Source organism: Otolemur garnettii, unplaced genomic scaffold, assembly GCF_000181295.1.
Source record: "Otolemur garnettii isolate 467f Iridium unplaced genomic scaffold, OtoGar3 scaffold00111, whole genome shotgun sequence".
Lineage (NCBI taxonomy): Eukaryota > Metazoa > Chordata > Mammalia > Primates > Galagidae > Otolemur > Otolemur garnettii.
The window spans coordinates 6,967,529-6,984,300 of NW_003852506.1; positions in this window are offsets into that span (position 1 = coordinate 6,967,529).

The window sequence follows — 16,772 nt, forward strand, 5'->3', positions numbered from 1 at the left end:
TGTCACATGAAAAGTGCTCTTTTCCATCAACTGCAATGATCTTTAATTTCTATTTCTAACATCTGCTTTGCAATGTTCTAGCAGTTTTTAAAACCGGAAATCTTAACCTTCTGGAAAAATCCTCCCTGATATGTTTTATTGCAATGTCCGTGTGTACACTTTTAATTCATAATAATTTATGAACAAAAAATATTGTCTAAGCACTGGAAGTTCCTGTCCCTGCTCGTGGGCCAGAGAGTTAATATTTGTGCAGATGCTGCAGGGAGGGGTTCCAGGGACAGCCGGGCCAGCTGGCCTCCCACGGAGGGTCTTTTCCCCATGGGAAGCTTTTCTTTCCTCCAGGCTGCAGTTGCCGCTGTCACTGCCACTGCCTTTGCTGCTGCCACCGTTGTCAATAACAATTTGGGCCTGAGTCTTAGCTCAGCTGCCTCCCTGAGGCTGGGAGGTGCCCAAGACTGCCCGAGGTGTGTGTGGTGGTTGACCAGGTTCAATGCTCAGTGGCTGTAACCGGGCCTGAGCCCTGCATGCACGGGCTGCTTCTCAGTGTCCCTTTTCTGCTCACACACATCCCTGTGGTCTAACTTACAAGAACATTAAAACAGGTGCCTGACCCTTTCTGTAGTTACCCTGTGCAACTACCGAGGTGATCACCCATGAACTTAACCATGCTCTTAGGCATAACAGAAATTATACTTTAAAATTAGAAATATTGATATATTACTATTGTTTCAAACAGATCATTTGGTAATTACTAATATACCACATTTATAACATTTCCTGTGGAACCATTGATATTCATACCGATGAATTCAATTAAATACTTAATAAGCTGCTTTGTAGTTAGAAATGTATTATAGAGAAATAGTTAATATTGAAAAGTGAAAGTCCATGGCCTACAGAATACACAGAGGGTGCCAAAAAAGTGCGCACATTTTAAGAGAGGAAAAAACTTATTAAAATGGTAATATTCAGTATATATCAATAACATCTGTTATCTTATATTTTCTACCTTGTATCTTTTGTAATTGCAGAAGTCAAACCTTAGTGTTATAATTTTGATACAGTTTTTTCTTTTCTTAAAATGTGCACACTTCTTTCTGGCATGCTCTGTATTATTTTCTCGATTAAACACTTACCTGTAGGGAGTTAAAGATATTTAACATATTTAAACTTAAGCTATTTTTTTCCATCTAGATGTCTGACCATGCCTTTAATAAATACTAAAAGAATTACATAAAGGTTTCCTTGAGCAAAAGGTGGAGAAACAGTCCCTCTATTGGCATTCTGGTAATGCTCAGCTTGAGCATAAATTGGGTCAGCTAGTCTAGAACAGTGCTTTCCAAACTGCATTAAAGAATCACGTTGGAAGCTCACTTTTAAAAAGACAAAGCCCTATATTCCACTCTCTGCCCCTCAGAATAGTTCTGACAGTGAATAGATATGGGGGAGACCCAGGGATTTGTGTAATAGGGATGCCAGGTGATTCCAGTTAAATGGTTATTACACCAGTGAATTCAGGCTTTTAATTCAGCATGGGAATTCTGGACCTTATCCCTTAGCAAAACCTCACCAAAAACTTAATGGATTGGTGGGTGGTGCCTATGGCTCAAAGGAGTAGGGCACCAGCCCCAAATGCTGGAGGTGGTGGGTTCAGGCCCAGTCTTGGCCAAAAAAAAAAAAAAAACTTAATGGACTGGGCCAACCAGGATGCATAAAAAATTTCCCACCTACTATTTTCTGGCTCTAACTAAAGGCATACTCCTTAGTCCTTATCTCCAGATATTTGTATTTCTATGGGCTCCCCCATCTTTCTAGGAGTGCAAGCTTATCTAGAAAAGTGGTTCTGCCAGTGGGTTCTGCTTTTGTAAGGAACACGTTTAAATTGGGTAATGGTGGAGAAGGAAACAAAGGGAAGGAAGAATGAGAACAAAGAAGAGAAGAAACTCAAAGGTTAGGAAGATTGGACGAAAACATTCAACTCATTACCGATTAATGTATTTATCACATGTCTACTTGTGCAGGTCTCAGGCCCAAAGAGTTAGAAATTTAAAAGACCAGTTCCTAGAAGAAGGTGCCACGAAGGGGATGAAGGGAACTCTGAAAGCGAAGCACTGTTATGTTGGCCTTGGCAAATGTTTAGTAACAGCTGTTTTCTGAGCAAGGTAGTTGGATTCGGTAGCTTAAGAATCATCTTGACTGACCTTTGAGTTTCCTACTAGGAATTTCCAGACTGATAGTTTCAGGATCAGTTGGACTATGGTTAAAATTTAGCATTTGGGTGTTCCACTCCAGGAAGTCTAGGAATCTGCTTCGCAGGCATCAAAAGTGTGCTGAGGCGTAAGCCTGTATCTGAGGGTGCAGGGGTGTGTCTCTGGGTTTGATTCCACACCTCAGGCACCAAAATGGAACTGAACTCAAGTGGATTTGGGTGCTCCAACGTCCCTCTGGAGCTCTGCTTTTCATTGTATGTGCACTTCAATAAATACATCCTTAAGACTAAAACAAAAACAAAAACAAAAACCTTGTAAAATAGCAGTTTGAGGCTGAAGAATATTGCTGGAGTGGAGGCTTCCTCTCCTTGCCAGGCTTTCCCTTCACAGCAGCTCTGCCTTTTCCTCCCCCACTCCCTCACTCTTTGTCCTCTTCCCTACCTTTCCCTTTCATAAAAGAATCAAAAGGAGAAAGCAGGTGAGACTGATGGCTTGAGGAGTCCGTCTAAGTGCTCTTTCCTGCACCGTGTCTCAGCTGTGCTCCAATACTGCGTGTCCCCATGATCCCTTAAAGCTACTAGAGCAGAGGTGAAGTTTTATTTCTTTGCCTTCATCCTGGCATATTTACTTTCAACAAATCAAATGTTTTCTGATTTAAGTAAAACACAAATAACTGTTATCATCTTCTAAATTCAGAACTTTGATTTGAACTTCCTCTTTAGTTTATGATTTCCAGCCAGTTAAATGTTTAATTGTTCTGAGCTTTGCTTTCTGTTGAAATGATTTATGACTTTTATTATTTTAGTGGGTTCTAGTAGCTAAAAAGAAAAAAAAAGAGGCTGAGGAATGAAACATTGCTATTCTTACGATAAGATGACTATTTTTGAACACTTCAAGAACTTTGTCTTGTGAGATGTTTTGAACAGTAATGATTCTTAGCTTTCTAGGCAAGCCACAGTTTAACTGTATTGCCCTATTTATTTATAATTGACTTTTAGATTAGTGGTAATTAGTGCCAATTTAAAAATGATAACTTGAAATTCTGTTATTGGATTTTACATATGCCTTTATACATAATCAAATTTATAGAATTATCTTTTGCTAGAGACTCAAAAGTTATCAGTCAATTATGATACTCTATTTAATAGGTTTTTGCCTTATTCCTGGAATTTCTTCATAATAACATACTTAGATTCATCTGAGATGTCTAGATACATGTACACATGTATACGAGAGTTAGAAACCACAGGATCTCACAGGTCTCACGAGAGTTAGAGACATTGGCACATGAGTTAGAGACATTGAAGATACAGGATCTCATTGTCAACAATGTTTACAAAAGTCCACATGATGTTTATTAAATAGAATTTTTTGCACCTTTGATTCAATATTGGGGGTTCTTTGAAGTCGATACTAAAGGATTTGGTCTAACAGGCAGTTCCACTCTTCCTAAGAAAAAGGCTGGATATTGTCAAAATTCTTTAGAATTTTCTGAGTCTTAACATTGTGTGCAGAGCAACCCAGAGTGTTTCCAGAAGGCAAAGACATAGAGCTTTGAGAAAAGTGTCTAGGTAGTTCATGGAAAAACAACAAGAACACCAATACTGAGGAAAAGAAAGGGTGAGGGCCTCCATCAACTAGCAGAGAAATAACCTATTTAATTAAGTGATGCATGCTTTTATTCTTTTTAATTTCAGGTTTATATGAGGGTATATATGATTAGGTTACATTGTTTGTGTTTACAAGGTAAAGTCTGAAGTCTGTGCTGTCGTTAAGTCCTTCACCCCGAACTGTGCCATACAACCCTACATTGATAGGTGGGAACGTAGACACCCCCTTTCCTCTCTGCCCTCTTCTTAAACTGAATTGTGTTTTTCTCTCATGTGAGCCTGCAGTTGTTGGTCTACTATTTTCAGGTTGGTACTGAGTACATGGGATGCTTGCTTTTTCATTCTTGAGATATTTTACTTAGGGAAATGTTCTGCAAATCTATCCAGGTAAATGCAAAAGATGCAAAGTTTTCATCTTTTTTATGGCTGAGTAGAATTCTGTGGTATACATGTATCACAGAATCCACTCATGGGTTGATGGGCACTTGGGTTGTTCCCACATCTTTGCAATTGTGAATTGAGCTGCTATAAACATTTGAGTGCAAATGTCCTATGGTAAATGATTTTTTTTTTCTTCTGGATAGAGACCTAGTGATGGGATTGTGGGATCAAATGGGAGGTCTGCTTTTAGTTCTTTGAGGATTCTTCATACTTCTTTACAAAAAGGCTATACTATTTTTATTCTTAATAATTATAATAAATTACTTTGACAGTTGCTTAAATTATTTTATTTTTGATAAAAGACTTATTTACTCACAGCTAAATGTAAAGACCTTCCACATCATGGGTCCTCTGGGTCCTATCAGTTTAAGTAAACTTAACCCATACATAGGATCTATTTGTTTCTCCACTGTGTGCAGGCACAGCTGATAGTCCCAGGGCAAAGCGACGCTGTTATCCATTATCCTTCTCTTTGCACCTCTCCAACCTCCTCTTTCTTCCAGTCTGTTGAATATTTACTTGGTGACTATGTTCCCTGGGTGACTCCTGACACTTCTGCCTGCCTATTCTCTCCTTACAGCAGAGATGATGAAGACATGGGAATCTTGCCCCACTTGAGAGGCCCTTCTAGCTTTATTAAGTCCATGCTTAAAGTCGTTTTGACACTGCAAAGAATACTGACAATAGTTATATAATAACAACAATAATAATTAAATTCTACATGTTTCAAATACTAGATTCTTAACTCTGGAAGGGACTGTACAATCACATAGCTCAGTTGGCAAGCTGAGATACGCACTTCTTTTCAGCATTCCTATAATAATATCGTCTCACTTATGTTTGAACATCTCTAGTGTGGGGGATTTGTAGCTCCCCAAAATTCTATTAGAAATGTCTTTCTTTTTCTTTTTTCTGAGCTCAAATTTATTTTTCTTTTATGTCTATCTATTGGTTTTACCAATAGGTAGAACATGTGTGCATGTTTGTGTGTGTGCATGTGTGTCTCTGTGTTGGAGGTAATATTGAGCAGTTCTAATTCCTTCCTTTGCTCAGCCCTTGAAATACTTGATGACATAAATCCTCCTCGGTGTGAGCTTTCTCTTCTCCAGGCTAAATATTTTTGAGTTCCTTCAGTTATTCATTACATTACACTGACATGGCTCAGGTTTCTAATAATTTCACATACATCATTTCAATTTATTCTCAAAGTAGCCTTGTGAAATAGATAAGAATTTGCAAAACTCTGTGTTGGTGAGGATGAGACTGAGGCACTAAGATTTGTTTGGAAGAGAAGTAAAATAATACCCACCTGTTTTTGATAACTTTCTCATTGCCATCTGTATAAAAAAAATTAACCATTTTAAGAAAGGAACAGTTTTATTTTGTTGAGATCAGAAAATGACATTGAAATTTTAATTTTCAGAAGTGTTAATGTTTAATCAAGTATTTAAATTTTAAAAGTTTCTTAGTTTCATTAAGCTAATGAATCTTAAGACGTGGACATGGATCAAGCTATCAATTTTATTCAAGAAACATGTTTTGATTGGATTTTTATACTGCTAGAAAAATTTCTAGGCTCAAGTTTAAAAACATACATGCCATTTCCTTAAATAAAATTATCTGTCTTTGCTGTATGTTATTTTTATACACCCTTGATTTGCACTGCCTCTTTTCTTTTGTGTTGGGAGTTCTACAGATTTAATTAATGAACTCAGAAGTTTCCAGTTACTTATACATGATGAAATAGAGAGAGATTTCTGCTGGTCTCTTTTTAAATAGAAGGTACACTTTCTCATGGGAAAAATACTTCTACCTGAGAGGTACGATTTCATTTTGTAAACTCTACCTTCTAAATGTTACTTTTCATGCTGTAATGAATTCAAGAGGAAACTCTACCCTTTCCTCTAAATGACTCATGATGTAATGCCTTTACAGATTAAAAGCACAATTTGACTAATGGGCCTCATTCTGACTTGTAAGGTTTTATACATTTCATCACGTTCACCCTCTTGAACACACCACACACTACATAACTTGTTCTAAAAATAGAATGTATGAAAAGAGTTGACTCAAAATGAGAGGCCTCATTCTAATCAAGTTCTTAGTTTGGGATTTAACCATTATTAAAGCTAATTACAATGTCACATCGATATATTATGAATAGGTGGAGTGTAACAAATGTGAGTTTTTGACAATATTATGAAGTTGTTTAAAGTAAATATTATCTGTATGAACTGTTAGATTTGAGACAGTAAAATCATAAACCTAGTGTCAAAATAAGCTCATTTACAAAAATATCTATTTTCCCTTATGTTATTTTGATTTTCAAATGACTAACAATTCATGTTTGTTTTGATAATAAAGAAATCTGTTTAGTTAGCTGATCACACATTTTGACTTAATTGAAACTTAATATTCCTAAATAAAAAAATGAATAAGAAAATAATAAAACATTAGGAAATAAGGCTGGGAAGATGAAGGCAAGAAGATACTTCAAAATTGTAGAGGAAAATGATGTGATACATTTGATTATAAGTATTTAATGGCATTAATTTTTCAACTTAATGATTACCCATGACTAGGAAAAACAAGCCAGCAAACACTTGAAAATTATTAATTAAGGCATTAATATCCTTACCCCTGTAGTTTATTAAGTTTTTTAGGTAGCATATTCTATTTCTGCATTCACTTGTTTTTTTCTTTATTTCTTCTGAGACAGAGTTTCACTTTCTCACCATCAGTAGAGTGCTGTGGCATTATAGCTCACTGTGCTGTGGCATCATGGTTCACAGCAACCTTAGACTCCTGGGTTCAAGCAATCTTCTTATCTCAGCCCCCCAAGTAGCTGGGACTACAGGCACCTGCCACAACACCCAGCTATTTTTTTTTTAGAGATGGAGTTTCTCTCTTGCTCAGGCTGGTCTCAAACTTGTGAGCTCAGGCAATCTGCCCGCCTTGGCCTCCCAGAGTGTTAGGATTACAGGAGTGAGCCACCACACCCTGGCCTATATTCACTTGTTAAACGCACTTCTTCTTCTTCTTCTTTTTTAAATTAAATCATAAACACATAGATCATGTATACATTAAGGCATTTATGGGGTACAATGTGCTGATTTCATATAGAATTAGGAATGCTTACATCGCACTGGTTAATATAGACCTCATCTCATTTACTTAGTTATTGTGTTAGGGCATTTATACTCTATACTTAATAGATCCAATATGTACCCTTGCAATATGCACCATAGGTGTGATCCTATCACCTTAAGCGCACTTTTGATTAAGCATAAAGCTTTGCATATGGAGGTATTGAAGGTGTTTTCTCCATTTTGTGCAAGTTGCTGAAGAATTCCTTCAGAGACTCTGAAACTTCTGAAACATTTGAACAAAGGTGTCAGGTTGACTTTCGGATATGGGGGAGCAAAGGAAGAAGTCCAGTCTGCTGGTCGTCACCAGACAAGATGACATCACCCAAACAGCAACAGATACAGTCTCATAAAATCTCAAAGGATGTTTGTAAAAGCAACACTCCATACTCTATTAAAATAGTCAAAGAAAGACTATAGATTTAGGTGTCTATTTTTTTTTTTTTTTTTTTTTTTTTTGCCAAGCCTCTCTAGAGCCAGCCTAAGGGAAGCCAGATCTATAGGTATAATGATTTTACTCTTGCCCTAAGACATGATCATTGTGTTCTTTCTGTCTTCCATATTCTTACCTGCTCCTTTTTATTTCTTCTGAGAATTTTATTAATAGAATTTGTCTTTTTAATTATTGTACTTAGCATAATTCATCTATACTTAAGTTTCCACAAATAGGCACAAGTGAAGGCATGGGAATGATATATAGTTAATAAAATGCAACACTAATAGCATTTTGTCCTAGAATTTTCCTAGTCATAGCTAATATCAAGCAGTTTCCATTTATATTGAACGGAAATTTTTGTATCAGAATTAGAAGAGATGATGACCTAGATGTTCTATACAAGGGGACATGGTAGGGATGTTCCCACTTCCCCTTAATATATTTGGAAAATGATTTCTATTTATCAGAAAGGCTTTGGAAATTTCTGTGAAAATGTGATAATTTCAGAATATTAATTGCTTATTAGTAGACTATTCTCAGTTGAAACAATAGAAAGCTCCAGGAAACCTGTTTTATGAAAAGGGAAAACCCCACCTGTTCCCTCCCTCTTTATAGATCCTTGGGAAGGGCGGGGACAGGAAGAGGAATGACAGGTATTCACTGTATTCACGCGAATGGAATATAAAACTGAACACACTGTTCACATCCGAGCATGAGTGTTAACAATTCCATTATATGCTGACCCTTCTAGAAAGAGATCAGAGAACTCTTTACAGTGTTACTTGGACTCAAAGGCAAACAACTTCTCATTTCAGGACACAGACTTTCTGTATATAAGGCTTATCCCAGAAAGTCACAGTAGAAAAAAGAAAAAGTAATACAGAATGCAAAGGAGGTCAAACCAGGAATCTGACAAAAGGAAATGAATTGTCAAGGAGCCAATGACAATGGTCTCATGACACATGAGTATCTACCTTCCACCTGTGCCTCTTGCAATGTCGCTGCTATATGTATCTCAAACAGCGAATTCACATGCATTGAAAGGTGGTCCTTAGCCTCAATTATCTTATGCCCTGAGACATTTGTAAAACCATCCCTACCAACTGAAGGACAATTTGGAATACTAAGCTCCCGGGCTGTCTTGTGAAGTACACTATGCTCAGAATCCACAGCATGTTAGTACAACCGTTGTTTATTAACTTTGAACAAGTTATATTTCTTTCTTTGCTGGATTCTTATTTGTAAAATGGAGATAAATACTGAGATAATATATGACAAAGTACTTCATGAAATCAAGCTTTACCTGGTATTACCAATTTGAGGGATAAAACAACTAAAAAAAAATTGTCATCAAATCTAGTTTGCTTATCCAGTGAAAGGAAACAGAAATATGATTGGTTCATTTGGGGAGCTCATAGGCCACATCCCATGATGAAAATTGTGTAGGCGGTTGTCATTAACAACAGTTACAAAGTCTCACTTTACCAATACTTTTTTGATAAGGAAAACTTCATTTTCCAATTTAAGTTAAATTAATCATGCTGTACCTACACTTATCAATTTAATATTTAAATTTTTTCAATTCAAGATTCTTTCTTACCCCATCTCTTGGAAGTAATTTTGGTCCCAGGATAGGCTTTGGCTTTCAAGATATTTGCTTCTGTTATAAATTTATATTAATAAAAATCTACCCTGTAGCTTCATTGTTGCAGATGATGTTGAAGTCCAGACTTCATTCTTCCCACCTAGGATTGTAAAAGAGAAATACCTTACTGTTACTGAACAGTTAGATAAAGCATTTAGTAAATTAAAATGCTTATGATAAATAATTAAGCATAAACTTCCTCAAAGGGTAGATAATTTACCCTTTATAGGCCCACCTAATCTCTGAGCCAAGAGCACAGTGAAGCCTGACTCTGAGAGCCTCCAGCAGTTAATGCCCTGAGCTGGATCCGACCTGGGCAGAGAGGTTCACAAGTCCACAGAAGGAGACTCTGTGGCAGCTCTGTTGTTTCTGTAGACATGATGGAAGGGAGGTGTAAGTATGGTGGTAGAGACAGCAGGGACAGTAAAAGGAGAGGGGAGCAATAGGAGGGTAGGACAAGATGGTGGTGGCAGTAGGGGAAACTCACTTCTGTTGATGCCCAAGTCATTCAGGAGAATGGTCCCTCCATGATCTGGGAGACCCAAATCAAGATTGAAAGGTAGAAAATATTTCAAGTAATTCAACTGCAAACAGAGCAGTGCATTTTGCCCTTCAGTCGACACTTGGAAAGGATGGGAGACATATTTAGTTGTCACAACTGGAATGAAGAAGGGGGCTACTACTATCTAGTGGGGGAGAGGGAACAGATGCTTCTGTATGTGCTGCCATGTGCAGGACAGACGCCACAGCAAAGAATCACACGACCTAAAGTGTCAATGATGCTGAGGGAGAGAGGCCTTGACTTAGTAGAGATATTTTCAAGTATTAAGTATCTACCTGGTAGGGTAGAAGGGATTTGAAATATAGAATAACATTTTTTTAAATTATGTCAGGCAGGAAAATGCCTATTGCATTAATACAATTCTATGCAAACTCAAGAGGTCAATTCAGGTGATGCATAGATCGTGTTTTAAAGTCAATTAAGGTAAAATCATAGTCCGTGGTCAGAATTATTTCTAATTTTTACCTTCTCAAGCTATCAAGATATCTTTCAATTTTGGCCGCTTATCAGCATTACCTATTGAAATTTAAGAATAGTCCTAGAAATTCTGATTTGGTAGTTTAGGTGTGGAGTGAAAACACACCTTTTTAAAGGTCTAGACAAGATCCTGATGCACAATCAGACAAGAAAACCACTGTGTCAGAGTTGCATTAAGAAAGCTGACTTGGTTTAAATCACCTTCTCACTCACGCTGTCCTGCTCACAAGCTGATTATTTATGGTCATGGAAATGTAGAAACATACAGCACTGCCCTGAATTCTGTAACTTATGCAGAGCCTACATTGAAAGAGCTACAGTGGTTTGGGGATATAAAGATAGACTAGCCTACAAAACATTTTCTCTTTCTGGCTTTTAAAAGTAAATGTAAAAGTGTGTGGCACATTCAGACTTGATGAGCTATTCAGACTCTCTACTTATTATTTTTTTAAAAAGTTATCCCTTTGATTTCCCCTTTTGGCCTCTTGGCCTCCTTATAACCTCCCCTCCACCAATAAGCATCATCTGAATAAAGTTACTGATGAGGAAACAGGGCACAGAGATGAAGTTCTCAAGATTACACAGGAAATCAGGGGCAAGTTGAGATCACATTTCCAGCAAATAATCTAGAAATCCCACCTAAGTAGTTTATCCGGAGTTCTGTAAGAGCAGCTCTGTGCCAAAGCAGGTTTCGGATGAAGGGGCCTACAAGCTGGTTTGCCCATTTCAAGAAAACACACACAGAGACGCACATTCACACACTGACACCTGCCCACTCCTCTCCCCACACACAGGGATTTAACTTTGTAATTTTGGATTCTTTCCATTGCTTATTCTCTCTCGATTTCAACAGAATGTTCAAGACATTATCTGGGAAGATTTAAATAAACCCAAGACAAACTATTAAACCTAAATTATGTTTTTTCTTAAATCTATTCTAGAGATGGTTTTTTTTTTTTTTCCAGAAAATACTGATACCTTAGTTTTATCACTACCAAGAAATAATTGATGGACATCTTTGTTTTTTAAAAAGACTATTTTCAGCTTTGCTGTTAAACCCCCTGTAAGCACAGTGTAGGTCATTTCAAGGCCTCCTCATTTGCATGCAACAAATGACTAAACATGATTAATGAAGCTCTCTGAGAACTTTTGATAACATTTCTATTGGGAAATGTAAATATGGAAACTGCTATCATTTCTGTTTGTAAAAACCGTTGCCATAAAAAGAGAGAAGAACATGATTAAGCCCCTTAAAAGCTTTACCTTTACCTTGAAAAGTGAAAATGGAATAAAAAGGTAAGTCAGTATAAACATTACATGTTCCAAATGAATTTCGCCACATGATAATAGAAGAGGGAAATGGAGTTCTGGGAAATAAGTGACGGAGAGGAAAGGAATTTAAACCATACTTATTTTGTGTTATCTAAAAAGAATGTCATCTTGTTACTCTGGAAAAATGGTAGCTGATAAATATGGTTTACTGTCAGAAGCCAAAGGCAGTTGGCACTTGTGATTGTCTACATCAGTGGTTCTCAACTTTCCTAAGGCTGCGGCCCTTTAATACAGTTCCTGTGTTCATGACCCACAGATTGAGAACCACTGATGTAAATGTTTCCCAATTGCTCTTTACTTTAGGGCTTGTGGACAAGCAGGTAGTCCAGAGGGTGAAGAATCACGGTGCATGTGTTAAGAGACCTAAGTTCTTCTCCCTTCACTACCTCACTAGCTGGCTGTGTGAGTCTGCACAGACTGTGAACCTCCAGGTCTCAGTTTCCATATGGCATAGAACAAGAGGAAGCTCCCAAGATGGGATCGCTGAGACAGTGGTATGCCCCACAATCTCCCGAGGTCACCCTTCTTCATCCATAAAAGGTCAGGATGATAACACCAGAAAAATGGTGGTGAGGATCAAATGAGCTGTCATATGCAAAATGGAACATCGAGTAGATACTCTGTGTCGGTTTGTGTACCTGTGTGTGCCTTGTGAATGTGTAAATTTCTTTATTTCTTCATTTCTTTATCATGATTCGAAAGAGCTCTAAAGGAAGTTTCAAAACATCATGTTTAAATATAAGTAATTATTTAAATATTCTTTGATACGCCAGTTAAGAACAAATTCCAGAAGGCTAAGAGCAAGGGTATAAAGGTGTCAGCCCTGGTACAAGCCTGAAGGTGATAACAATCTAAGGAAAGATGAGTTTTATATCCTCCTGGCAGTGAGTCCCTGGAGTCTGCAGCCCTCTCCAGAGAACATAGTCTGTCCTATTTTTGCTTCTAAACCAGTCAGGACTGCGTATCCATGGATAGTATTCTCGTGAGGCTTCTGGCAGTCTGTGTGTTTAGGCTTAGTTGACTGTAGAGGGAAGAAGACCAAGTACCTTGTACCTGTCATTCCTTGTATTGAAAGGTGATTGCTGCATCCCTCAACTTGCCACTCAAATGCTGCATAAGCAATACCCTCCCAAACTACCTGTTTAAGACAAGACGGTAGTTTTAAAGATCTGTGTGCAGTCTGGGGTTAGCTGTTTTCAGCATGGTGGGCAGCTCAGCTTCAGGTTTGGGTCAGCTGGGCTTGTCTGGGGGTGGCTTTGCTGTGTGTTTGTCTGAGGGAGCAGCAGCTATCCAGAGGCAGCTCTTCAAACAGTGATGACTGAGGTGCAAGAAGAAAAGCCAATGATGGCTGCGACATTCCCTCTATTGGTCAAAAAGTCACATGGCCAAATCCAGTGTCTAGGGTGTAGAGGAGGTGAGGGGTGGAGGAGTGACTAGCTCTGAGGCATATTCTACCACAGCCTAAGTGTAGACAGTGGAACCACCACAACTGACCACCTCTTGCATTGACCACCTCCTCAAGTTGACCTAATTTCCATACACTGGACATGCACCACATGTACATATCAGTACACTAGGCCTAGTTCCTTACTTTGACCTCCTCCATATGTTGACCAGTTTTGGTGGACAGTGTACAGAGGTTCTGTATCTCCTACTGGCACTGTAACAAATGATAGCTAATGGTTTAAAGCTGCACAGATTTTATTTTCTTACTTTTCTAGAGGCACCAAATCCAAAGATGGTCTCACTGAGTTAAAATCAAGGTTCAGTAAGAATTGGTTCTTTCCGAAAGATGTAGGAGAGAATGTGTTTATCAACTTTCTCAGCTTTTAGTAACCACCCACATTTTCTGGCTCATGGCCCCTTCCTTTATTTTGGAAATCCACAGCATAACATCTTCAAACCCTTCTCCCACTCTGCAGTCTGCTTGCCTCATCACATCTCCCACTAACACATTCAATCCTCCTGCCTCCCTCTTATGAGAACATTTGTGATTACATTGAGCCCACCTGGGTTGTCCTGGGTAATCTTTATCTCAGTTTAATCGTCATATCTGCAAGGAATCTTTTGACCTTTAAAGGAACGTATTCACAGGTTTGGAGGATTAGGATGTGGACATCTGTAAGGGAGCCATTCCTTTTTTTCCTTGGAAAAGATGGTTTTATTCCATAAAGACCTCCCTTCTCTTTCAAGGGAGCCGTTTTTTAGCTTACTGTACTAAAACACAGCAACCAGTTGGATACCACACCCTTGACTGGGTCTGGCCTGACGCCAGCATGACTCTTTTACAAATGAAGCTCTGTCAGGTCTGAACTCTGCTAAGTAGGGGGGACATGGAAGAGTGCTCTCAATAGTCTTCCTTCTTCATATTTAATTGACTGAACAATGTCAGTTGCTACATTGGGAATAGAAATTGGCTTTGGAGTATGTTTAAATAAAATGGGTTAAAACTCCCCTCTATTACCTTTCAATAATCTGAGTCTGTAAGTTGTGCATGTCTCCAAATAAATTTTAATTCTGTCTCTATATAGGCATGCAGTGATTTACTCTTCAATAACTTTTATGTAGTTTACATATTTATATATTTTATACATACATTTTACATATCCTTAAAAATATTTTTTATCTTTTAGACATTACTTCATATTCTATGTGTTGTATATTTTATGCTGTTATACATGTATTTTAGAATGTCTATTGATATATTATGAATCAAATACACACAAAAATACGTATTCATTCCAAATTTATGTCTTTCGTGCTTGAATCCAGGTATCTGACTTTAATCAGCAATATTGCTGGCTTCAAGGCCAAATAAAAATATAGAAGCAAATCTCTAAAAACATTTTATTTGAAAAACAGAACTGAAGTTTGGGGCACAGACTGAGGAGGTAGTTGCTATGTCTGAAGAGCAAAGAGGATGCTGAGGGTTTTATCAGAAAGAGAAATGTTTTGAAAGAAAACTCATGAGTAATCGGAAAGCTTTTGGGGGGCCAGCAAGCTCTGATTGGTGAGTGATGGTGAAGGTAAAACTAGTCTGAGAGTCACAGCAGTTCCTCGGTAAAACTGGCTGCAGCGGGTCCTTCTGGCCGCGGGCCTGCCGTGGAGTCCCTAGGCAGCACTTTGTGCCCTCACTGCTTTTCTCTCCTTCAGTCTCTCCATTTAGTTGGGTATGAAAAACAATTTATAACCTTACTATCAATTTTTATATCTTTTTTTGATTGAGATTTCTCTCTGAAAATATTGCATGCAGATGAACTATTCTGAAGTTAGGACTAATTGTCCCTCAGTGCCAGTATGGACCTGTCCCAGTGGTCTCTTGTCCCAAGTTGGGGAGAAAGTAAGAGCAAGAAAGAGGCCGGGGTGGGGGGGGGACAGAAAGAAAAAAGGAAAAAAGAATGTTACTTGGAGCAGTTTTGCCTGGAGTTTAACATGAGTTCTGTCTTACTAGCTCCATGGACATCAGCAATCACCTGAAGCCCTGGCTGGCTAACGTTCTGTTGAGAGATCTGGCTTCACGAAGATTACAATCACATACTCTCAAGACCATAACAGAAAAAAATAACTAGCTTTGTCCATCAAATTTTGTAGAATTAAATATTCGCAACATGACATAGTGAGATCATGCTAAATTAAGTGATAAGCTAAACCTTCATGTTTAAATCATTAAAAATGATAAATAAATGACAACCCACTGAGATTGGCTGCCCATCATTTTTTATGTCCTACTTTAGACAAGACACAGCCCCTTCACATATTGTGGTGTGCACACGAGGTAAACGCCAGGAGTCTGTGGGGCACACATGGTTCAGATATCCTAGATAACTCATAGCTCAGGATTTTGCCAAGAGAGAAGAAAGGCAAAACCACCAAAACCCTAATGTAATTATTTCTCCACTTATGAATTAAGTTTCTGCCTAGTTATGTTGAAAGTAAATCACCTTTTATTGTGGCTATGAAGGACAAACACGTACTAACTATTGGGAAAGTCCTTGAGGTGTCCCTGGTATCCAGATGGAGCGATTTGATCCAAAAGGGAATATAAATACAGATGTTCTGAGTTTGCATATTAGTCTGCAGATAGATTTTTTTGATACATTTGTCTTTTTTAAATGAGAGACTCAATAGAGGTCATTATTAGAGGTTGTTGTTTGGGTTAGAAGCCCAAAACTCCTGAAGTCTGTTCTCAGGCTCAAATTTATATAAACATCTCTAGATACGATGGGAGCTTATGCAGAGTAACATTTGCTGGTGGTCTGAGACTATTTCCGTAGCCATGCTTATAAATACTTCAGACAAAAGTGATGGATTCAGCACTAATTAGGTCTATTTGGATACAAATTGATTAGTGGAGGGTACCAGAAAGTTCTCAGAAGGGAAGTTTGGAGAACACGGTTTGGAAGAGGTACCAGGCAGATTTTAGGAAATTTAGATAGAAATAATTATTTAATAATTATCAGAGCATTGCAGCTGAAATAATTTTGAGTTGTGCTTCTCCCTGAACTTCTGTTATTCTGTAAATTCCAGACTCCCAGGAGACTGATCAGTTTAGCTTGGTATGCACATCCACAGTTGTCTAGCAGGCTGAGCCCCATTATTGGCCCATTATGACAGGTTAGGATGGGAATGCGTGCATATGGCAACTTGTTGCAAAGAAATCACGGCCTTGAGATCAAAGAGGGAAAAGATCTACATGTGGGCATAATCTAAAATTATATCCCTATAAGCATTCCATCAGATTTGAAAATACAGGAAATGTAGATACCTAAAATAAGGGGTTAAATACTGGAGTTGATGGCTTTATTAATAGCAAACTAAGGAGTGCCAAAATTATTAATACAATTACGTCCTCTAAAATTTGAGCATCTCCCTTGAACCTGGAAATGTCTCTAGAGACTATGCAGCCAAGGAAT